The following is a 25947-nucleotide window of genomic DNA, read 5'->3' as shown; positions in this document are numbered from 1 at the left end:
GCTGTCCGCCCCTCATTAGACAGGGTCCTACGGCCCACCTTTCCGGGGCGGGGCCTTGGCCCCTGCCGGGAAACCCCAACCGCTCTTTCCACGTGGGGTCAAACTTGATGAGTAACAGTATAACGCTGCAACGGTACATTGGTGGTGCAGCCAGTTGGTGGTGGATCATGACGGTCATGCAGATGGCTTGTTGGTTGTTAGATGTAAAGATTTAATAACCTCACTAAAAGAAGTCGCAACGCACGTTTGTGATTCTCCCACTAAACAAAAGGAAAGGGATCTGACTACACGTGTACTTAATGGGATAACTGACTTTTGGAACCTGTATGTTGAATGCAAATGGTTTCCAGATCTGTAACAATATATATTGTTACGTTTGAGGGGGGGTATGCATTCAAAGGGTAATTAGGATGTTTAATTAGGTATGCCATGCTGTTCGAGTGTACCAGGATCTCGATGTAATAAGTAGCAATTCAGTGGTGATAAGTTGTCTAGTAAATGTCCATTTCTTCAAGGGGGAAATGATAATTGTCACGTAATTAGATAGGGACACGGGATAGGGTAAGTGTGTCTGCGTAAACCCCTTTTAGTAGTCCCTGGAGGCTTGCCGTGACGTCACAGGACAGTGCTGCAGATGGCTCCGCCCCGTGATCACGATTGGCGGAAGGCGACGGCGCAGGGCCAATAAAACGGCTCGATTGGAAGTGACGAGGACGGGAGGATAAAAAGGCTCTGTTCGGGAAAAAGGAAGAGGAAGAAGATCGGTACAGAAAAACCGTTTTGGTGGAGGTTGTTGTGCTGGGAGCATGCTGTGTTGTTGCGCTGATTCGATCCTGGTTTTCATCGTGTCTCGTGGCCTTGCTGTGCTTCGTGCCTCACCTTGGTTGGCTCTGGGGTTCTGCTGGCTCTGAGTACGGGGTCGAACGGCGGGCGGACCTGCCTCCCTCTCCTGCTCACAACTTGGCGCTAGAACTGGCTCCCTGGCGGCTGTGAGCGGTCTTGGGCCGACACCAGGAGGTCGACAGCACCACGGTGTCTCCTGCCCCTGACGAGCGCAACGCCACCTCGTCTGACGCCAATCCAGGGAATGTTGCGTTTACACCACGGGCCAGCCTGACCACCAGGACCAGCTACGTTGTGTGTGTGTGTGTGTGTGTGTGTGTGTGTGTGTGTGTGTGTGTGTGTGTGTGTGTGTGTGTGTGTGTGTGTGTGTGTGTGTGTGTGTGTGTGTGTGTGTGTGTGTGTACCTGGTGCCTTAGAGGGTTTGAGATTTGTATATTCATTGGAATTGTCTGTGTTTTCCCCACGCCCAAACCCACACCACCATCCCGTCGAATCGCCCCGGATCCCTCTTCTTGCCGAGTCTTGTTATTTCTGGTTAGAGAAATAAACGTTATCAACTCAGCGAAAAGCGACTCGTGCCACCTTCCTCGTCCCGTTTGCGGTAGAGCGATTAAACCGCCATCTTTGGGTTATATAAAAATAAACCGCCTCCATCGTTTCGGCTCATTCTACGTTAGCGGGACTGTTCAAGTCCCGTGGACGTCACAATATATATATATATATATATATATATATATATATATATATATATATATATATATATATATATATATATATAAATATAATCTACTGGTATAAAAGCCTGTCAAAAATGACAGGATGGAATTATTTTATTCAAAATATGTAAGGAGACTGGAAGATATGATGTTTCATCGTAAGAAGCGTTATTTTTAAAGGCTATATGTACAAATGTGACCTTTTAAAAAAAAATCTTCTGGGACGTTTAATTTTGACGGTACAGTCTTGTGAGCATGCCAAAGTCTGAAGCCTCGGCCTAGCCTCAGGTGTGCTTATATCTTTATTTATGAGACATCCTATTGCCGTAAGTGAACAGTCGTTTTACTATGTGTGTGCCACATCATGTGCAGCAAATTTCACCTTCCTGTGCCTTTTATTTGTTGTTGTTTGAAAATGCTTCTGTGTACCGCCCTTGAGGCCCGGCTGCAAGTCACCGTCTCCATTTCTAATAGAAGAAACGTAATTGCTCTTTTATGAATAATGTTTTTTGAGTTTTTTTATCCTCAGAAATAGACCATAGTATAGTGAACCCACAGTCGGGTTGACCTTTAAAACCTGGCTTAAATCGTCCTTATGAAGGGCACAGACAAATACACACTGTTTTATATCAGTAGATTTACATCACAAGAAACACCCAGAGGGGAGGTGCGGGGGCGGGGGGGGGCTTGGGTACGTTTGTCGGGGAGGCAATAAGCAGAGAATGAGGTCGGTTTCCTCCAAATCTTTTTCATTTCGTGCGAAACAACAGTAGCGACTGTTTAAAAGGGTAATCACATGTTGGATGGAATTGACTGAATAGTTTGTGGTTAAAATCATTTTAACTTCCTGTATATGTGCCCCACAAAACACCACGCTGAGCTATTTATACACCTTAACCCAGGTTTTGCCCAAGACTGAAAATCCCATTGGGTTGGGGGGGAAATGAAGTTGCGACAACCTCCGTCGCGTGACAATTAATCCCTATGGCAAGTTTGGTTGAGAATGGAAAAGTAACGACCGAATGTATCATGGTCAGACAGACAGACAGACACCAAATTGTGTATTTTAGTATGATGGTGTGCTCATCTCTACCTGTACAATTGTGTATTTGTGGTTCAGTACTGTTGTGTTGGACCATGCAGCACAGGCCTGGATTATGCTGCAGTACCTTACTAAGTTACACTATGCTGAACCATCTTGCATTGATTGACCTGTGATGTATTGATTGCATTCTCGTCTTCATCATTATACTCTCATGTGTTGGGCTGCATTGAAAGATAATACAGGATAGCGTGCATTTATGTAGTTCAGGACGCAAGAGTATACGAATATGATACAATATATAATAGGTCGAGATGCAAGACAGAGTTGGGTGGTTCAACGTGGCACAGAATAGTATGGCACAGGTCAGCACAATGCAGATTTATTGTGCAATGGTGGAACATATCACAGGTATTATTAAGTGTAGCACAACATGATGATTAGGATGTGCCATTACTCTTTACAGAGCATCGCTGATGTCGAAGCAATGTCTTGGCAAAGGTCATGCAGGGAGGTTTGCCATTGCCTTGCCAAAAGGCAGGAAATTTAAATTTGCCCATAGGGTGTCACCGATGGCTCTAGTGGAAGTTAAAACAGACTTATGTGAAAGCGATAGCTCTTGCAACTACACACATACTTTTCCGCACCTGTGCCACACAAAGAGATTGTGAAAACGCCATTGGGTCTCACATTTATATATAGTGCATTCATGATGCCTCCCCATACATACAATGCATGCACAGTCCCTGAGTAATGAAGATCACTTTGTGGTTGTAAAGACAGACTGTCGTTTCAACCACTAAGTGGTCTTGGACTGCTGGGCAACTATACGAGTTAGTGATGCCTTCATGACTAGCCCGACGGGTAGTGTGGCCACTGGTGGATGCAACAAGCAAGCAATTAACGAAGAAGAAAAAAAGAAGACTGAGGAGGGGAGGAAACAGAAACCTACAAATCAGAGGGTTGGGTCAAATAGGGTGATCGCATGAAGAAACTAGAAGGGCACTCTGTAGAGCGCGTACCTCCACCACGCAATGCCTGATCCTGGAGAACATATCGGGCCCAATACATTATTAAACAAGAAAAAGAGCAATCAGAGATTGCAGACTCTTGCTAGAACTTTTGTATGGTGTTTGTGTCCTGGTGTGTTAACGTAATTAATGGTAGACTTAACTACAACTGCCACTGTATAACTGTGGCAGTGATAACCGGGTACCAAGACGTCCCACTTTGATGCAACTCCACTTTGATTGGACACCTGACCCTGACCCATGATGTTTATGATTGTTCATTTGAATTCAGAATGGGATTAAAATAAATTCAATTCGAATCAAAGGGAAGACAAAATACTGCATTGGAGTCGTCAGAAGGAACCCAAACAAGCAAAAAGCAAATATGAAGTCATCAGGAGGAATCTGGATAGCATTCAGGTTTCAGCTGCGACTCCTCTACCTTCAACCCCATCCAGGTGCAGCCAAGTGAGTCTTATTATAAAAAAAAAAATCAAAATGTACCCAGATTCAAAAAATTAAATAAAACTGTCTGCCAGACCATGTAGCCGATCAGGTTGAAATTTAAAACAAATATTCCGCATCAGTACGAGATCATAATTGTGAAATTTCACATCGATTGATGAAGCGGTTCAAGCGAAAGAATTTTAAAAAGATTTTCGCTTTATCCAATATGGCTGCCACACCATGTAACATCAATTATTTGTGAAGACTCAGGTATCCCCAAGGAGAGGGGAACATTCGTGTGAAGTTTCCCCTCGATCTGTCCAGCCAATCTGGAGAAGATTTTTTTTAATGGATTTTAGGGTAAATCCAATATGGCTGCCAAACCATGTGACTATGACGTCATACGGAACTGCCAAACTATGACGTCATACGGAACGTGTGAACGTTTTGTTCCTCAAGGATAGGCGGTCATACCTTTAAAGTTTTGCCTCTATCTGTTCAGCCATTTCAGAGAAGATTTTAAAGGTTTTTGTTTCAAAAACAATGCGGCTGCCAAATCACATGACCGATGATGTCATCTTTTTTTTCTTTTTTTTTCTGTGGACCAACTTATCCTGAGATGACCCTCAAAATTGTCATACCGATCGGATATAGCGTTGTACATCTGCAGTTATGACGTCATAACGAAGGCACCTATGACGTCAGGAAAAAAAATCACTTATTCCCCATGAGGAGTACTTGCCTTGTGCTAAGTTTCATTTTTTTCTTTGTGTGGTTTCAGAGATACAGAGGTCCAAGTTGTGTCCGTGCTTTCCAACATGGCTGCCACACCATGTGACCTATGACATAATTATCATTAAAATGTTCTACATGAGTAGTTGCTCCTGTAGTGAAAATTTTGTCTCAATCCATCAAGCGGTTGTGGAGAAAAATGCGAAAGTTCTACATGGACAAACAAACAAACGAGAAGACGACGACATGGTGCAGAGCAAGATACTTGCAAAATCCACCTACGTCTCCAAAGGTTGTCATAGATACATCAAATTGTCCATTTCATTAAGATTAAAATTGACAATCTTAATCAAAGCTCAAGTCAATCGGATGAAAAATGACGATTTTAGAAATTTGACCTCAAGATGACCTTTGACCTCAATCAATAGGCTTCGCAGTTGAGACTGCCTATACAAATTGGTGAAGTTTCATGAATATCGGTTTTAAATTGTGACCAGTAGGCGATTGACAGACACTGACAGACTGAGACAGAATAACAAAATCGACTGAACAATATTCTTTAAAAATCTTTGATTTTGTAAGTAATAAAAAGACGCCATGTTGAGCACAATACTTGCAGAATCCACCCCCCTCTCCAAAGGTTGCCATGGACACTTCAAATTGTCCATTGCATTCAGATTCAATTGAACAATCTTCATCAAAGCTCAGGTCAATCGGATGAAAATTAATTATTTTTCAGATTTAAATTGATGATTTTAGAAGTTTGACCTGAAGATGACCTTTGACCTCAAAATCAATCGGCTTGTCATTTGAGACTACCTCTACAAACTTGGTAAAGTTTCATGACGATAGGTTTGGAATTGTGACCTGTAGGTAACAGAGACAGACAGACAGACAGACAGAATAACAAAATCGACTGACCAATATACTTGAAAAATCTTCGATTTCGCTCGTAACAAACAATCAGAAAGGGGTGAAAACATAACCTCCTTCATCTCCGGTGGTCAACAAAAGTAGCATACACTGATGCAAATCCCAAGCAACTTTGAAATGTTAAATTAATATTATTTCCTGAGTGTTCAAATCTGCAGGACAAAACGAAATTTCAAAATATACTGAACAAGCAAATTTTTTATGGGTGAAAGAAGACGGCTCGACTCAACCATCTGATTAACCTGCCTCGAGGTAGGGCTGGCAGGATGGACAAAAGGTATACACACTCACATCTGAGGTTCACTAGCCTGGATCCAAATCTCGGCCGAGCTATAAACTGTTATCCCAGTGTTACACAAATAGGGTCATTCATCAATGGGTGTGCACCGTCCTTCGGATGGGCATTAAACGGGACGTCCCGTCTGCTCACATTAGTTATTGGATGTTAAAGATCCCATGGTGTCCTTTGAGAAGAGTAGGTGAGCTATTGGTGACACCCTAAACAAATTACAAATTCCTGCTCTAACCCACAGGGGGAACTGCATCAGGCACAGTTGTGCCCACAGCAAATTATGCCAGCCACATGCTGAATCTACAATATAAAAGGAGCTCGCTCTTGGCGTGCCTGCCTCCGTGCTTGCGTCTGTCAACAATTGTCCTTCCATCACAGTATACTTGTAAGGCTGCAGCAGAGCAATACACGCTTACACATATACAGAACAAACACGCAACATGCATTGTGCTACACATACACGCTTGAGGAGAGTTTGTTTCCTGGCATAGCATGTGCGTAATATGTACCCAAGACAATTTGATCAAAAGAAGGAAGAGAGGGGGAGAATTATTTTTTCTTTTGATCTTCCTCTTAGTGTCAGGTCAGGTATGGGAGCATGTGCCGGAGCAGCGCGTCGCTGTGTCCACTTTCCACCGGTACTCCAAGGGCATCCGTCTGGCCATCCCCCAAGCAGATACCTGGTCCATCCCCATCTTGAGATGCTGATCAATCTGCTGCAACTACGAGGCACGTGGTCAGTCCATTGGCCTCCTCCACTCATGAAGCTCCCTCGCTGAGAGATTCTGTTGAGCAGGATCAACATCAGGAAAACGAGCCACTTGTCCATACAGCCACAACTGACGCTCACGGACCATACAGAAAACAAATCTCATTTGAGTCTCTCTCAGAAACCGCTTGTTAGACACAAAGTCCAACAGGCGACAGCCAATGATTCTCCAAAGAGACCTGGTACCAAAGGAATTACGTCGCCGTCTCAGATCCCTGGTCAGAGTCCAAGTCTCACTTCCGTAGAGCAAGAATGGAAGCACCAAGGACCTGCAGACTCGGGCTTTCGTCGTCTTGCACAGGTACTGGCAGCGCCACACCCCATGATCCAGTGAATCCCTGACATATATTAATCTCTGGCTCACAGCCAGCAGAGACATGAATATCACTGCCAAGGGAAGTGAATCTCTCCGTGACCTCAACATCCTCACTGTAAACAGGTACAGACAAGATAGCAGCATCCAAGACATCATTGAAAGCCTGGATCTTAGTTTTGTCCCAGGAAACCCATAATCTCAGTGGCTCTGTCTCCTCATTCAGCACCTCGAGGGCCCCCAAAAGGATATCCAGAGTCTCCACAAAGATGACTGCATCATCTGCGAAATCAAGGTCAGAGATCTGGACATTCCCAAACGATGCACCGCAGCGTGACCTCTCCGACATCCTCCCCAGAATCCAGTCTGGACAAGCCCTGAAAAGTGTGGGGGGGGGGCAGTACACCCCCTTGACGAACTCCAGTAACAACTGTAAATAAGTCAGAGATGGTACCACCACATCTCACAGCACTCTCATTACCAGAATATAGTTCAGAAATCAGATTGATCAGTTTTGGTGGCACCGCAAAAAGACCAAGAATCCTCCAGAGGGCATCCCAATTCACTGAATCGAACGCTTTGCAGAGATCAATATTGGCTGCAAGGAGCCCCTGCTGAAACTCTCGTCTGCATTCGGTGAGAATCCGAAGAGCAAGAATTCGGTCAATCATTGACCTCTTTGGTGTAAAGCCTGACTGTTTTGGACGCTGGTGCTCAAGCAGATGGTGGCGAACCCGATCAAGAATTATCCGAGCAAAGACCTTGCCCAGCACTGAGAGCAGCGTCACCCCTCGGTTGTTGCTGCAGTCCTGGTGATCACCCTTCCCTTTCCAGAGAGGGACATCAAGGCCCCTCTTCCAGTCAGTTGGGATGATGCAAGTGTTCCAGGCAGAGCACAGAACTGCATTCAATGAAATGAGTACAGCAGTTCCACCAGCCTTGAGAAGTTCAGCATGGATGCCACATATCCCAGGAGCTTTACCCCATTTCAACCGGTTCACTGTGGCCTGTGTTTCCACAATCAAAAGTGGACTCCAGTTGATTGGAGGGTCAGCAATCGGGATTGTAACACCCCTGACATCCAACTTGACAGCTGGTGGATCAGCCTGGTACAGCCGCTCAAAGTAACCGGCCCAGCGGGTCTACACTTCAGACTCCTCCGTCAAGAGCCCACCACCCTAACTGTAGTGCACTGATAGGGATGGGCCTGGATGAACGCAATGAACGAATTTCCCTGTAAGCAGGACGAGAATCACCTGTCCACAGGTGATGCTCTACCCCCTCACCGATTCCTCGCACATCGGCCTCCTTGTCCACCCTTAGCACACGTGTAGTTTTACGCCTCCTCTCTGAACAGCTCAGCTCTGCCATTCAGCCTGGCCCTGCGACTCTGGTCAATGGTATCCAGTGTCCCTTGAGAGACAAAATTATTCTTACCCCTGTGGTGAGTTCCAAGACATCCACCGGCAACATCAAGGATGGTGGTCTTGAAGGCACTCCACAATTATTCAGGATTCCCCAGATCACCCAGACACCCCAAATCTCCACTCAGCCTGTTCGCAAACTCCGCAGCTACCCAATAATCTTTGAGCTTGCCAATATCCAGCCTAAGTTGGGATGGTACCATTCTCCTGGATTTAAGCTGCAACTTCAGAAATGCTACAACAAGCCTGTGGTCGGTATTGAGGAACTGAGCACTCCGGTCGACCCTGCAGTTCTAGACCATCCTCCAGCGACCATTAACGAGGACATGGTCAATCTCCGTTGGAATACCAAGTCCAGTGATGGGCCTGTGGGCGCTGGAACCATGAACCAGCCACCCGAAGTCCATGTCTTCTTGAAAAGTCAAGGAACAATGCTATTCTGGTTCATAGTTCAGACCCATGAGGACCAACACAAGTCTCATAACCATCCCAATCAGTTCCAGTCGATGCATTGAAATCCCCCAGGACAAGAAGAGTATCTGGCCTGGGGCACTGATCAACCACAGACTCGAGCGTGTTATAGAATGTGTCCTTCACGGTGAGATCGTTCACCTCAGTTAGAGCGTATACAAAGACCAGAGAAATGACACCCAAGGAGTCACGAATCCTAAGTCTCATAATACGCTCGTTGACCGGCATGTCCTCAATTACCATTGGAATCAGCTTATTGGACACAGCTGCAGCAACTCCTTGAGCATGGTAACCATCAAAGCGATGAGACCAATAGTCGGTGTCACCACCCACCATGATCTCGCCGCAATCCATTCTCCGAACCACAGAGAGTGCTGCAATACCAAAGTTCAAACGCTTGAGCTCAGATGATAACAGAGACAGGTGATCATCCTCTCTTAAGGAAAGGACATTCCAGGCACTCACCCGAAGGGACCGCCTCTGGTTAACCCAAGGAGACCGCCGTCTGGTGGACAACACCTCAGCACCACTCCGACACACACGACCGCAATCTGACCCTGGAAGGTTACCCCGTGGTTTTCCTCCTCTTCATGTGTTGTTGGATATTATCTGGAATTCAGCATCCAAAAAGGCTGTGATGAATATCCCATGAACACTCTCCCCCACTTCACTCCCTGAGTGTATAGCTCGGCCTCTATCTCTACACCATCTATTTTTATTTTACCATCAACAACCGTTTTTGTTTTTTGAGCAATTACCCAAAGATTGATATTCCCGTCAGTGAAGTGACAGGTTTTGCATTCCAGGCCAACAGAACAGAAGAATACCCGAGTGAGTGTTGGTTGTGCACAAAGGACCTTGTCAGTTGTGGATATTGTGTGAAACAGATGTGATATTGACTGCTTCTGATACATTGCGGGTGATTCACTCAAAGTGAAAAACATGCTTCACTCGGCACCGATTGTGGAATGATATTGTTACGGTTCTAGGAACTGTATGCATACAAACATACAGTTGTCCCGAAGTTAGTTATTCCATTAAGTATATGTGTAGATAGATCCCGACCCTGTGTGTAGTGGGACGACACTGGGGTGCGTTGTGATGTTTTTTTAGTTAGATTAATAAATCGTTATATCCCCTCCATTATGAACCACAGTACCTTCTTTTCGCCTTCCGAGGCAAAATCGTTGTGCAGTACCTTTTTGGCGAGTCCGAACATGCGTGGAGTGGGCAGGCTTCCCGGTATGGCCGAAACCCCGCCCAGAAAGGGCGGGACCATGGAAGCCCCGTCCAATCAGGGCGGACAGTGACGTCGACTTCACCAAGGCCCCTCCCCACTGAGGGAGATCTATAAATTACGAAGCAACCCTGAGAGCGAGAAGCGTTGGTGTGAGACAGTTCGTCGGCTGGTAGCGAAAGAAAGGAGGAAGGTCGTAGAGTGGTTGGGCTCTTTGGGAGTCGTTCGTTTTGAGTGTGAGAGAACTGGGAAGACCTCGACCCGTCCTTGACTGGGTCTCTCGTTGGGTCCTGTCTGTAGCCCTGATCCCCGCTCTACTCGACCCGGGCTCCTTCGCAGACACGGTCTCCACGTGTGCGGCCCTGGACTGAGCCGCCCGACCATTGACAGGTGCCGCACCACGGAGCATCCCTTCCCTCCAACGTTCAGGCACCTGAAAGAACTGCGACCTCAGCTCACCTCCCTCTCTGGCTGCGGGTATCCTTTGCCTTACATCTGGGTTTATTTTCGTCTGAGTGTGTGGCGCCGTCTTTAAGTAGAATTGCATAAGTGTTTTTATCTGATCATTGTAAATCTTTCCTGTTTTATTCCCACGTAAGTCTGCTCTGTGTCTTCTTTTGTAAGTTGCTGTAAATTGTCACACTACATCGTCCTTCTTTCCCCTGCATAACACACCCAATAAACCTGTTTCCTGTGCCACATATTTTTCCTCGCTTTATTGTAAATAAATAATTATTGTAGAAATGTTCCCAGTTCGTTTTTTGTCTTTTCCATCATTGGTCCAGCGTGGTTCGGATCTGAGTTTAGCCGGGTCTTTATCCCCGATAATCTGTTCATTCTCGCTGGTACGTCCTTGGTAGTTCTGCTCGGCTGTATCCGATTCGGAGTTGGTAATTGGTACTCTACCTTAGTTGGTAGAGTGATCCGGTTCGGGCAAGGTGTACCGAGGGAGTGGTTCCCCGGTAGATGACACCGCGTGGTTAATTAGGTAAATTGGTTGTCGACAAAAAGACCCTACGCTACGCGGTGGAGGTATTGGCGTCCACGGTCGGTTAAGCCACCCGCCGCGTCACGGAATTATCCGTGAGCGACGGCCTACAATTCCGGGAGTCTGGTGGGAGACGACGTAACTTCCCCCACCTAGTGGTCGTTCTCGCTACCGGTCCCCAGCCCGCAACAATATTCAGGAAAAATCTAATGTAACATACACTCGACTGTGTGACAAATCCAAGGCGGTTCTTGGCTCAACTCCCAGAAATGTTGACGCAAATCGCCGGGGATTTGCATGACCAAATCACCTCGGTGTATGGCAGGCAGCCTTTCGATCACTTTTTTTTTTATTTTAAGTTTTTACTCTCAGCACTACCTTCTTGTTTCAATGCACCACTCAACCCGATTTGAACACCATGCTACGCTTACCCAGTTTTCCCGTATCCCACATATTTATCCGAGTTGAGTGAAAATCTCGTGTTTCCATTCTGTTTACACTGTTTTTGAATGTCGGTGGCACTTTCTCAGCAAGGCCTGAGGGCTCGACTAGCCCGCCTGGGATCGCGAGTTCAGCTTGTGGTCTGATGTCTGCTGCGAGGCCCGAGATTACTGCTACGCCTTAGCGATTCCAGATCTTGAATGTGTATCATCTCCAAGTGATAAGTTCACATGTCATCTTCTTAAATTCACCTTGTCCGGTGAATTTAAAAGGCACGAATGAATAATCGGATATATCGTCGGCAAAAGAAATTGCATTTGTTCTTTCCACTTAGTTCAAAATGTATATGCCAGCTTGTCACCTGATTGCTGGCCCACAACCCATCCGATTGCACGTCCACTCGCTTTGGGAAAGGGTCAGGATTGTATGCTGGTGAGCTCACTTTGATAGCTCAAACCGGGATGGCTAAGTTACACAGAAAGTTCTACCTCGTTTTATCGTCATCTTTAAGTTGCGACCCCGTAATCCTGTCCCCTACCGGACAACCACCACCTCAAAAATCCAAGTACATCTTCTCTGAGTCCCTTAGTACAAAATATTTTCCTCTCTCATGTAAACAGCCCTGGTTTTTTTTTTTTCGAATAATCTTTCCTTATAACCAAGACTTGCCCCCACCCCTGGTTACCCACACTTCTCAGAACCATTCTGGTTACCCAATGCTCAACCTTGCGTCATCCAAGAGCAGTATATCCCTTCCACAACATTGTCATCAAATATGGAAACTGTATTCAATATGCGGTCTCGTCAGACTTCTATAAAATGCTCGTTCCGCCTAACTTGGACATAATGAATTCGAAAATTCGATTTGCATTATTTATCTCTGCCTGATACTGTGATGACATGCTTGCATGAATCTGCCAAATATTGATTAATTACACACCAAAACAGCACTTATCTTGCAAAACACAATGAAAATGCTTGATAATTGTGCAAAGAACATGATGTACACGTTAATTTCATTTATTGTCACAATTAAAATAACGATGCCTTCTCATTGAAAACACCATTTTATTACCAATGGCCAGAGGGAGAGGGTATGGCATTGGGGTGTGTCTGTCTGTCTGTGTGTTTTTCTTCACAACCACTTGTCGGATTGACACGAAATTTTCACTGGATGAGCGGCTACTCATGTAGAATGTTTCAATGATAATTATGGTGGCAGCCATGATGAAAAAAGGAAACAAGCCGGAAGGCGACAATGGTTCGCGGACATTATTAAACAATGCCACGAGAGGTACAATTGAGTTAGTGGAAGCTTTTGAGGAAGCCCTACCGTAAAAACCTATCTTTTCCGTCAAAATTTACCAAATCAAATCGGATTTTTTATGTTGTACTTATGGACATTACGCACAGCTTCTCGGAAATGAAATTGCGAGAAAAAAATCGAGAAAATAAATAAATAAAAAGTTCAAATGGGTGTGGCTCCGCCCACAAGGGGCATGGGATGCCCCTCATACAAAAAGACACAACTAGACCATGATATCTAGCTTGTGTCCAAGTTTCATCAAGATCGCATCAAACATCACGGAACTATGCTCTGGAGAGAGTCACAAACAGACAGGCACACAGACACAACGAAAATAGTGGTCACTGCTGGCGCCCGTGAACCAAGAAAATAGTGGTCACTGCTGGTGCCCGCGAACCAACTGCTGGCGCCCAGGAACCAAGAAAATAGTGGTCACTGCTGGTGCCCGTGAACCAAGAAAATAGTGGTCACTGCTGGTGCCCGCGAACCAACTGCTGGCGCCCAGGAACCAAGAAAATAGTGGTCACTGCTGGCGCCCGCGAACCAACTGCTGGCGCCCAGGAACCAAGAAAATAGTGGTCACTGCTGGCGCCCGCGAACCAACTGCTGGCGCCCGCGAACCAAGAAAATAGTGGTCACTGCTGGCGCCCGCGAACCAACTGCTGGCACCCGCGAACCAAGAAAATAGTGGTCACTGCTGGTGCCCGCGAACCAACTGCTGGCGCCCAGGAACCAAGAAAATAGTGGTCACTGCTGGCGCCCATGAACCAAGAAAATAGTGGTCACTGCTGGCGCCCGCGAACCAACTGCTGGCGCCCGCGAACCAAGAAAATACTGGTCACTGCTGGCGCCCTCGAACCAACTGCTGGCGCCCGTGAACCAAGAAAAAAAAATAGTGGTCACTGCTGGCACCCGCGAACCAACTGCTGGCGCCCGCGAACCAAGAAAATAGTGGTCACTGCTGGCGCCCGCGAACCAACTGCTGGCGCCCGCGAACCAAGAAAATAGTGGTCACTGCCGGCGCCCACGAACCAAGAAAATAGTGGTCACTGCTGGCGCCCGTGAACCAACTTCTGGTGCCCGCGAACCAAGAAAATAGTGATCAACATTTTGTGGTCAACGCGAACCAAGAAAATAGTGGTCAACACGAACTAACAACATTTTGGACCTCTATCTATGAAACAGCACCAAGGAGAAAAAAAAAAAAAGGATCAATGTGTCTGCCTCCTATTCATAAAGAACCGCTTGGCCGTCCCGAGGGCTGGTGGTATTAACCGCCCGTCACCACAATTTAGGTCGGGGGGTTAACTGGACTGCTATCCCCGTGACAATAAAATAAACATTATGGGTCAGGGTGAGATGTCCGATCAAAGCAGGATGTCTTGGTACCCGGTCATCACTGCCAGCAGTTATAAAGTGGCAGTTCTAGTTACTGTATGTCTTATTAATGACGTAACACACTAGTACACAAACACTATACAAAACAAGTCCTGCCAAGGGTCTGCAATCTCTGATAGCTCTTTTTCTTGTTTTGTTTATTTTTTTGTTGCAGTACAAGATTAAAATTTTAGGGAGTTTATTTTTGGCTGTGACCAGTTTTTTTTATGTCCATTTGGAAACTATATTTCAAAGTTGTTTTATTTTCGACAATTAACATGTAAGACTAGGGAGTTCATCGAACACCTTACCTACCCCGTGAGGTCTTGAGAAACAAGGACATGGGGCAGGGTCTGCGAGCGGCAAATTTGATTGTTCAGAATGACATTAAATGCTGTAATATTTTGTCTAAATACTGCGAAATGGAAGGTTTCTGAAAGTGTCAAAAAGGCGATTTGTGTTCTCATGTTCAAGTATATAATTCAATTGAAATAAAATAATATTTTCGAAGTCTATCGCCTTTTATGTAGCATCTTTTACACCACCTTATTTAACACGCTACATTAGTTATTTGTGCCTGTTGTTTGTGCCCTTTATGACATCACTTAAAAACAGTAAGTTTCCTGTTTGGAATGATTTTCAAATTTGTTTCACTGCCAGACAGGCGGACAGACTAAAAAATTGCCAAATTCAGAGGTAAAGTCCTGCTATACTGCTGTTTCCTTGTTCAAAATATAACATTCAATTTTAATTAATTATAATTAATTAGTTCCTCCATCATAAAATGACATTTGTAGTTGGACAGACAAAATAAACCAATTAACCCTGCTTTTCGCTTCGTTCCCACAGGGCAAAGCAAGTTGCCAAAGACGAGTTCTGTGCTGCCAAAGCAGCTCCATGGCAATGATCACACTGGATGGTTTTGCTTTTGCCTTCCCAGCGGTCGTCAGGGCAAGGGGTTGTAATTTATTCAGGGTGTCGACGAACACACCGACTCTTTGCAAAAGACACCATGGGATATTTACCATCCACCATCTAAGTTCAAAGAGACGGGACATCCAGTTTAATGTCCATCTGAGGGATAGTTCACTGTTACCTCGTTTCCATGCACAGCTTTGAAAACCTTGCTGCTCCTGGTACTGCAATTCCATATCACTTAGCCCTCCCGGTTTGAACTGTCAAATCCAGTGAGCCTGCATTTTATCCTGATATTGGGGCAACTTCGCATAAAAATTGTGCATTTTGTGAGGAAAGCACCAAATATGGCACACTAGTAGCCTATCGTATTATGAACAGATTTGGATATTGGGCCATGTCAAAATTTTTGATGGCAGTGGAAAATGGCCGCCACAGCCATCAGCAGCTGAATTTGAGATGGCCCAATATCCAAATCTGTTCATAATATGATAGGCTACTCGTGTGCCAAATTTGGTGCTTTCCTCACAAAATGCACAATTGTTATGCTATATTTAGCTAAGTTGCCCCACTATGACCCTTTCCCAAAGATTGAGGATGTACAATGGGATGAAGGGCAGACAATTGGGCGATGAGTGGTTGTATACTTCGAGTCAAACCTACAGGATCGAAAGACAACATTATTTGGCGAATGATATAATTTCATTATTCGTTGTTGCCTTTTGAAAACGTGACATAGGCAGAAGAGACAGGAGAGAAACTTGGAAAGATGATGATGAAGATGAGATGTGAGCTTGTTATGATGAGACAATGCATGTTCAAGTTTTGAAATCATTCGTAGGCATATCATTTCTCTCTGGCCTTTTTGTGGAAGCACGTAACATGAGGGCTCGCTGGATCACTTCAAGGTATATATATATATATATATATATATATATATATATATATATATATATATATATATATATATATATATATATATATATATATATATATATATATATATATATACCAGCCTTTAAACTTCCTCGCCTTGGTTTGAATACTGACCCAGTTTTAAAAAGTTACCCCGGTGTTTCGCATGTAGGGCAATGCATCATGCGTGCTGTCCCATCAGAAGGATGTTCAGCCGAAGGACCTATCTGCCAGCACCGGTTATGATTGGATATGTTAAAGATTCTATATGGTGTCGTGAGCACCCTGAACAAATTACAAATTTCTGCCCCAACTACCGTCTGTTGAATGTCAGGCCTGTTCATGGAGGACTTGTGCCAAAAACTTCTCCCCAGCTGATCCCACAAGGTGGGAATAATCTGTACTGTGGAAGAAGAGGAAGCAGAAGAAGAAGCGGAAGAAGAGGAGGAAGAATAAGAGGAGGAGGAAGAAGAGGAGGAGGAGGAGGAAGAAGAGGAATAAGAAGAGGAAGAAGAAGAGGAAGAGGAGGAGGAGGAGGAAGAAGAGGAGGAGGAGGAAGAAGATGAGGAGGAAGAAGAGGAGGAAGAAAGAAGAGGAAGAATAAGAGGAGGAAGAAGAAGAAGAAGAGGAAGAAGAAGAAGAAACATGGAATGTGAAAGGTTCAATAATGCTCATATTAAGTAAGTCTTGTTTTTATCCCCCACCGCGTGGTGGAAGGGGGATATTGTTGTCACCCGGGTCGTCCGTCCGTCCGTTCGGGCGTCAACATTTATAGCTGTGAGTGCGATAACTCATAAACTGTTCGCCATATAGATTTGAAATTTGAGTCACACATGTACCACCTGAAAAGGAAGAACCCTATTGATTTTAGGCATGGCCGGATCCAAGATGGCCGACTGGGGCAGCCATCTTGAAAAAAAATGTTTCAATGGCAGGGGATTCCCCATCTCTGATGGGTATATTTTAAATCTGGAGTTGAGCTCCTCTTTAATTATATAACTATATAATGTAAAAAATGTAAATACACCAATGGTTTGAGGGGTCGAACGGCTCTTCTCTTGTCCCAGCTTCATGTGTCTAAACACCACGAATTGGATGAACTATCCCACACGACAGTCCGAGCTGCATCAGAAGATTATCTCACCCCTGGAAGCCATTGCACATGATGACGTCATATCTGCTGAACACTCTTTCCCTCCACATGAGTGCTGCTTCATCAGGATGAAGATTACCATACTGCAGTTGCAGGCATGGAACAGTGCCGATACAACCATTATACCAATACACTGGTACTCATTTCGCTGACCTTGGAAGGATGACAAGTTGAGTCAATCAACAATCTCCGTGGTGTTAATTCAGTAGCCAACGGGACTTGAACTCAGGACACCAATATCCCAAGCCAGCCACCCTAACCACTAAGCCAACACCACATGTAATACTTTCATGGTAGATTTTCATGTTAAACCAGGCTGGAACTTTCTAGTTAAACCAGGCTGGAACGTCCAAAATATTTCCAGAAGCTCTTTATCCTTTTGAAGAAAACCTTGAACACTCGAACTTCAAATCTCACCGAACAAGGCCATTCTTCATGTTTGTCTGGATGCAGAACAAGGTAGTGAGGTCGCATCATTGGCTGAGGTCGTGGCGATGCCACTGATCCAGTGCCCTCTGCTGGTCAGGGCATGAATTTCTCATTTGTTCAGTGCCAACGATAGGTCACCACGAGATCTTTAACGCCCACCAACAAATGCCGGTAGAAGGGACACCTGATTTAACACCCATCCGAGGGACGGCACACACATTGATGAAACCCTGCCGGTGAAACACTGGGATGACACATTATAGCTTGGTCGAGATTCATACCCAGGCAAGACAGCTATGAGGCGAGTGTGCGAACCTCTGTCACCCTGTCAGCCCACAAGGCCATTGATACCGGTGAACTCTTATTAAACTGCAAATTAAATAATGAAAACATGCCACAACGTTATTTTCTACAAAACCATTTGTGGTTTGTCATACTTTAAAAAATAATCTGTCAAAATATGATCAGTGGCTTCATTTTTTTGTTAAAGTTCTGTGTGTGTGTGTGTGTGTGTGTGTGTGTGTGTGTGTGTGTGTGTGTGTGTGTGTGTGTGTGTGTGTGTGTGTGTGTGTGTGTGTGTGTGTGTGTGTGTGTGTGTGTGTGTGTGTGTTTTGCTGATTGTTATCTCCATATGTGTAATATTTGTGTACTATATACTTTGTACAATTCTTGGGGAAAATGCCAGGGGCATAGAAAAGGCCCCTTTATTACCTCCGCCACTGAAGGTCAAGGAGGTTATGTTTTCACCCCTTTCTGTCTGTCTGTTTGTGTACAGGATATCTCAAAAAGTTGTGGGCGGATCCGGATGAGATTTTGTGGACAGGTTCGGTGTGCGACAAGGACGAACTGATTAGATTTTTGTGAAGATACAGATCCGACTACTAGTATTTTAAACGTGATTCTTCACCATTGAGAGATATGGGGCTCAAAAACGATATATCGCACGATATCTCAAAAATGTATTGGGCCACATATGTTCTCGTGGATCAGGCATTGCGTGGCAGAGGTATGCGCTCAACCAAGTACCCTCCTAGTCTTTATATGGTATGTGCCATGTGGCAAACAATATAAAAGAAGGGACGTTCCATGGCTTGTAGAAAATGACAGACGATCAAAAATAAGGCACATTCAAAAAATGTCATGTGCAAGCTGTACTTCCCTTGTGTTCTTCGGAGGAACCAGAAATGCTCGAGAAAACTTCATATAAAGGGGCACCCTACATATAGAGGTTGAAACCCATTAGTACGTAAAGTTTTTTTTTGTGGACCTTGAAAACGAAAACACACAAGATAATGTGCATGTGTGTGATTAATTTGTTAAAAAAAATTGACGCCTCTTTATTCATTAATTGTCCATCTATTCATATTCAAAATTTCACGAGCTTTCATCCAACAGTTCATGAGTTATGAGACCTCATGTATGACTACTTAACGACAGGAGTCAAAAACTTTCGATATACAACTTTTTAGAATGTGCCCCATGAGCAAAGACTAGCAAAAAAACTTGTGGCACATCGGTGAAATTTGTTTCAAAAGCAATTAATTAGACATATTGGCCGATGTATATTCCAATATTCAGCTAGTTTCAATGGATAGACTTTGAGATATGAGCGCGAACACATTTCAGCCGGGCGGACGGACTGACGGACACCAACGTGAATTTCGAAGGTTTTCGTTAAAAACTCAAGAATGTGGAAACACAAGAATGTGGAAAGGAGTGCTGAAATTTGGAACATATTACCTCGACGTACAAATTATTTACTTCTAAAATTTGCAGCCAATTTCGTCCAGTACAAGCCGAGAAACGAATTTTCAGCCCCTGTGTTAAAGTTGCGTACAGAGAAACCGTCCCATATAAAGGGAGGGGTGCTTCATGCCTCCATTCATAAATTGGTACATCCATACTAATGAGTCTGTGTGTGTGTGTGTGTGTGTGTGTGTGTGTGTGTGTGTGTGTGTGTGTGTGTGTGTGTGTGTGTGTGTGTGTGTGTGTGTGTGTGTCCTCAATAACTCCAAAACCATGAATAGTGGGGCAGATAACAGCAATTTTTGAGAGGAATCGTGCAAATGATGATACAAGCATCAAATTTGGCACATTTGTTCTCCAGGGGATTCTAATCAAATCTGCCTGATTGGCCATTTGAAAATCCAACTTTTGAAAATTTTGAAAAAAAGAAAAAACTTCAAAAAAGTCAAGATCACGAATCAATGTTGGATGCTGGCTGAGATTGGTGAATGTTTCAGAAACATCATCAAAGATGTTCCAAGTCTGCCATGCAGTTTTCTTCCCTTTACCATGGAAGGCAGACATGACGTCACATCCAGTGAGCGCATGGAAGTATGGGATCCCTCTTGCTTTCTCAGGCTCTATTGCAGAAACTACCTCATGGACTGGAATCCATCGTGCCTTGGCTCCTTGGCCAAAGGCAATCCACATGTTCTCAAGACCGAGTTCCTGTAAGGATGGCAGTACAGATATTGCTATGACTAGTACGTCCGTGTCATTAGCCTTAATGATGATGGACTTGCTACCATCCGTCGTTGCATCCCTGGCGTGTACAATATTCGAGTGTCAGCTTCTTCATGACAACAGCATCCAGTGACTTCCTTGTGTTGCTAATGGCATCTTCTCCTTTTGTGACGATGACTGTGCTTGTCGTCTGTGCTTCACACATCGTTTCCACAAGGAAGTGAAACAGCTCAGTCTTGTTTCTGTCATCTCGAAGAAAACTTCTCCAGTTACTTGGGGTCTTACTGGTTCCTGTCACTCTTCTTCTGATTCCTTGCCCCCTTTTCGACCTTGCCTTCAGACTTGACTTCTTGTACACATCAAACACTACGTCCACCCTCTCGTACCTGGCACCATAGGATTCCACCTTTGGGATGATGTCTTCTTTCGCATAGTCATCAAATATCTTTGAAGTGCGTGGAGGTTGGGCATTGATAAGTGCTGAGCCATCAATGATGACTGCATCTCCCCTTGGTTCTCCATCTGGGATGTTCACTTGCGCTTCAAGAATTTCAGCCAGCTGTGACTTCAAATTTTTTTGAAGTTTTTGTTTTTTTTCAAATTTTTCAAAATTTCGATTTTCAAATGGCCAATTGGGCAGATTTGATCAGAAAGCCCTGTAGAACAGAAATGCCAAATTTGATGCCTGTATCATAATTTGCACGATTTTTCTACTATCTACTACACTAGAAACTGAGCAGCCTGAAACTTTGCATGCAAATGAAAAAAACTCCAAAGAAGTGCAAGAGTGAAAATTGGATGTTTGGATAATGCAAGAGTGAAAACACCCCTTTAGAAGATAAATAACAGCCTTATTTAACGATATCCTTTATCAGGCGAATCCTTGGTGTGCTCTCGTGCTCTCTCGTGCTCTCTCGTGCTCTCTCGTGCTCTCTCGTGCTCTCTCGTGCTCTCTCTCTCTCTCTCTCTCTCTCTCTCTCTCTCTCTCTCTCTCTCTCTCTCTCTCTCTCTCTCTCTCCATATCCTAGGTAACCTCGCTAGAGTCTGAAGCCGCTGTGTTTTTTGGCCTGCTCAACCATGCCTTGACTTGGAACAGGCCGTCACGATTTATTCATGATAAAGTTTTTTTTCAGTTTCCTCACTCATAATTATTGACCGCCAATTCATCATAGCTACAAATCGCTGTATACATCGCTTTTTTAAGTGCTATAGTTTTTCTAATTAGGAGCTTGGAGCGATTTCATGAATTACATGATGCAATTTTCCATGATCTACTCTCACTGACTAATTCAAGTATGTCATCAAAATATCATTTGTTCGTTGCTGAAATTTGTTGTGTTGTGTTGTTGATGTGTGTGTTTTAAGCAAGCCCATGCCCCCTCACCTGAGGGGAAGAAGAAGAAAAAATAATAATAATAATAAATAAACAAATAAATAAATAAATATAAAAACTACAAAAACTTAAAATAAATAGATTTTTTTAAAATAATAAATTTGCATTTTCTTCTTTGGATCTTGTGTTAATAAATTAGTCTGGTGTTCACGCAGGCATGATAGGCTGAATGGCCTCCACCTGTGTCTGATTTCCTTGTATTATTTCAGCTTTGAGGATCGAATATCGTCCGGACTAAGTGTTGAAATCTGGAGTGAATCTGATGATTTAAGGAAATAACGAGTGTTACAACTAAGCCTATAAACCTATTTACTTCAAGCAAGCAAGGCGATGTATCCTTCTCCATGGATACACAAGAAAATGTGAAATTTCCAAAGCATTAAACTTATCTTTTTCGACTGTTTGGAGAGTTATGTTGAGTGAACAAAAAATTTAGGAACGTGCTGAAATTAACTAGCTTCATTGAGCTATACGATTTAATGCATTCACTGCTTGACATTGTGCCCTGCACCCCAGAGGGACTGCCGATCCATATCGTCTGCCAGATCTGTGTATTTTTTCGGAGGTTTCGCGAGGTGCTCTACGAGGTATCGAAGCAAATCTGGTGAAAAACGGACGTTTTAAAATTAAGTTATAACATTTGAACGGACCGCGAAACGATGTACCACTTGATGCATGCACAGACGAGCAGGCAACGTGGAGGATTATCTGCAATGTTTATTTAATGGGAGATTCAACTTTGCGATATCTCCAGGATTGTTCTACTTTAAACAGCAACTCTTTTGTGGATAAAGTGTGATTTGAACAAATTCATTCAATTTCTTTAACTGATGCGGGCATGGTAAAGATCAGATTCTTTTTTTTTGTATACCTTGTGGAGGCTCGTATGAGAACGAACACACAATGCACAGCAAGGGGGCATGAGACAAGAGGGGCAGGAGTGGGAAGGACAAAACAGTGGGGAACAGAGACATTCGGAGATCTGTGGAAGGAAGAGGGATGGGGCAGGGATCACGGAGTATACAAGATGGACATTACAGGGACTTTCAGTAAGGAAAGCAGGGAATTTGAAGGAGGTGGGGTTGGGGTGTATTAACGGGGGTAGAAAAGATGGAGGATTTGGATGGGGGATGATGAGAGATGGTGGTGAACAGCGATTTTGAAGGCCGGGAGGGAAGAATGGGATTGAACAGAGTGAGGAAGTTTATTCCAAAGGCGGGGAAAAAAGAGGAATCAAAGAGTGAAGGTGAGCAGTGATTCGTGATTTTGGTAGTTTTACCAGAAGGGGGTTGTTAGCGGACCTTGAGCGCCCTGTGGAAATGTGGTGGGGACAAATTGCAGAGAGAGCAGGGGGGGGGCGAGGCTGGAGAGGAGACGGAGGAAGATCGAAAGACCACCGACCTGCCTGCAGTGAGAGAGTGAGAGGCCCAAAGATTCAGCCTCATCGTGGGAGATACCAATGATCCGAAATGCCTTGGTTTCCACAGTGCGAAGCTGAGAAACGTGAGAGACAGGAGCCCAGAGGGGAGAGCAGTACTCCATCAGTCTCCGGACGAAAGCTTTGTATGTGGTCAGGAGCTCAGGTGGGCCGAGGAAGTACTTTGCACGACAGAGGATTCCCAGACGGCGACTGGCTTTGGAAGCCAGGTTGGAAATGTGGCTTTCCCAGGAAAGATCATGGCAAATCGTGAGACCCAGAAGCTTGAAAGCAAGGACTTCATCCAGAGGATTGTTGAGAAAGTCGATGGGGGTTTTTCCAAACGGTCCTTTCGGAGAGACATAGTGAGATTTGTCCAGATTGAAAGACATGTTCCACGTGTTGGCCCAGTTTGTGATTTTACCCAGATCTGCAGAGAGCGAAGAAGCTGCTGCTTGCCGGTCTGAGGGATGACAGATGGTACTGCAGAGGGTGGAGTCATCAACAAAGAGATAAAGAGGATTTTCCAGAGTCGGAGAGATCATTAATGAAAAGCAGAAAAAGAACAGGGCCCAGAACGCTACCTTGAGGAACTCCAGCCTGGACAGGAAGGGGGGATGAAAGAACTCCATTTAGGGCCACACGTTGACTGCGACAGAAGAGGAAGTCTGCAAGCCATGAGTGGAGATGGCCTTGGAAACCATAGGAAGAGAGTTTGGTGAGCAGGGCAGGGTGCCAGACCGTGTCAAAAGCACGCAATATATGTGTAGGAATATGGCTCTGATTTCATGTCCGACATTGAGGACCTCCATCCATTGTTGGGAGAGCAGAAGCAACATATCCAGGGTAGAGTGACCTGGTCTGAAACCAAAATAATGATTGGAAATCAAGCCATTGGAGAAGAGGAAGGATTTAATGTCTGAAGTGATGATGGATTACATAACCTTGCTGATGATTGGGAGAAGGCTGATTGGTCTGTCGTTGCAGGGACATGTTTTTTCGCCGTTTTTATGCAGTGCAGTAATGTATGCTGATTTCCAAGCAGATGGCAGATGACCTTGAGCAAATAAGAGGGTGAGTCGAACAGAGAGAGGATGAGCAAGAGCAGAGGAGCAGGTTTTTAGGACACATGGGCTGATGCCGTCTGGACCGGTTGCAGAATCTGAGTCCAGGTTTGACAGTAAGCTCTCCACCTTGTCAGGAGAAAAGGACACAGAGTCCAGGGACAGTTGGGTGCGACTGGGTAAGGTGGGTAAAGAAAGCGATGGGTTTCAAACACAAGATTTCGATGTAAACACCGAGTTTAGGCATTCAGCCTTTTCACGTGCGGTATCAGCAGTGTGGCCATTTTAGGTAAGGGAGGGGATGGAGGGGGAACATACACCAGAAACAGATTTGAATAGATGCCACCAGGATTTGGAGGAGGGAGAGAGATTTGAGAGTTCAGACTTGAGATGAGAAAGATGTTGTTTTCTGGCTCTCCTGAGGGAAGATACACACTTGTTCCAAGCTTTATAGAAGGAACTGAGATTACCCTCAGTTGGGTTTCCTTTCCATGAGCCAAAGACAAGTTGTTTCAGGACAACTGCCTCACCACAAGCTTCAGTGAACCAAGGGTGGGAGGAAGGGTAGGACAACTGAGGACAAGAGGGGATAGATCTCAGAGAGAGAGAGAGAGAGAGAGAGAGAGAGAGAGAGAGAGAGAGAGAGAGAGAGAGATTCTTTGAAATAATTCCCAGGATGAGTTGATGTTGGAGAAAGTAGCAATGGGAGACCAGCTTAGAAGTTTGATGGCTGCTTGTAGACCCTGCCAGTCGGCTTGAAAGAAATGCCAGAATCGACGGCGGTGAGGTGGTTCTCTGATAACAGCCAGAGAGATGTCCACTTTGACAAGGACGTGGTCAGAGGAACCGATTGGAGCGAAAGAACAGCAGCAGATATTTTCAGGGAAATTTGTCAAAATCAGATCCAGAAGAGATGGAGTACCATTGGTTGAGATCCGGGTCGGGAAGTTGACCGATTGAGTCAGTCCCAATGAGTCGCAGAAAATCTTTGCTGAAGTGCCATGACAGGTGACAGAGGTACCCACACCTTGCCAACTGGCATGGTGACAATTGAAGTCACCACCTGTGAGGAAGAGAGAGTTCAGATGAGAAGACAGAAGTTGGTCCATGTTTTCAGATGGTGAGGTGTAAATGGAGTCATCACTGTTTGGTGGATCGGACAGTGCACATATAAACCTGAGGTGGGAATGGAGGGGAAACCGTAGCCAGAGGTATTCCTGGGGGTGTGGGGGAGTGAGGGCAGTGCATGTAGAGTGAGGAATAGAGTCTTTGATGAAGAGAGCAACTCCTTCACCAGGGCGAGGCTGAGGTCTGTCATACCGGAGGAGGGAGTAACCAGGGAGAGATACTTGGGAGTCAGAGACTTCTTGAGGGAGGAAAGTTTCTGTTCGGCAGATTGTCTGGTTTGTCAGTGGCAACCTCCATGGAAAGGTCTGTGTGGTTTGAGTGAAGGCCCCGGATATTTGAGGTCCACACTGTTAATGAAGAGGGAGGGGTGGAGGCTTTGGGTGCAGGGGATGAGAGGGGAGGGAGGGTAGGACAAGGGAGGAGGTAAGGAGAGTTGTTGAAAGAGTTAGGGGGATTGCAGAATCGCTTGGGGAGGAGGCCGGATGAGGAGGAGAAAAGGTTCTGTGGTGCTGGTGGAGAGAGGGGGCAGAAGGCAGTTGAGCATTTGAGGAGGTGGAGTGATGAGATGGAGGTGAGAGGGCAGGGGAAGGAGGCAGCTTTGTGGATGTGAGGGGGACAACTTTGACAAGGGTGAGCGGGGAGAGTTGAGGGAGACAGGTGGGAGGGAGAAGAGTGTGATGGTTGCTTGGGGAGGGAGGGGTGAGAGGGGTGAGAGGGGTGAGA

The 25947-nt window shown here is 45.0% G+C and overlaps 2 protein-coding genes across 6 annotated transcripts in view; one reads left to right on the top strand and one right to left on the bottom strand.

Annotated features, from left to right (window-relative positions):
• The window catches only part of LOC147030812 (protein prune homolog 2-like), a 124630-nt gene that overhangs the window by 6850 nt on the left and 91833 nt on the right, over positions 1-25947 (top strand). The gene's annotated exons all lie outside the window — the stretch shown is intronic.
• Positions 1-25947, bottom strand: part of LOC147030813 (intermembrane lipid transfer protein VPS13A-like) — a 222936-nt gene that overhangs the window by 184047 nt on the left and 12942 nt on the right. The window lies entirely within an intron of this gene.

This window comes from Eptatretus burgeri, chromosome 3, assembly GCF_056783735.1.
Source record: "Eptatretus burgeri isolate ZD-2024b chromosome 3, Ebu_testis_v1, whole genome shotgun sequence".
In the NCBI taxonomy this organism is placed as follows: domain Eukaryota; kingdom Metazoa; phylum Chordata; class Myxini; order Myxiniformes; family Myxinidae; genus Eptatretus; species Eptatretus burgeri.
This window is presented reverse-complemented; position numbering and strand designations above follow the sequence as displayed.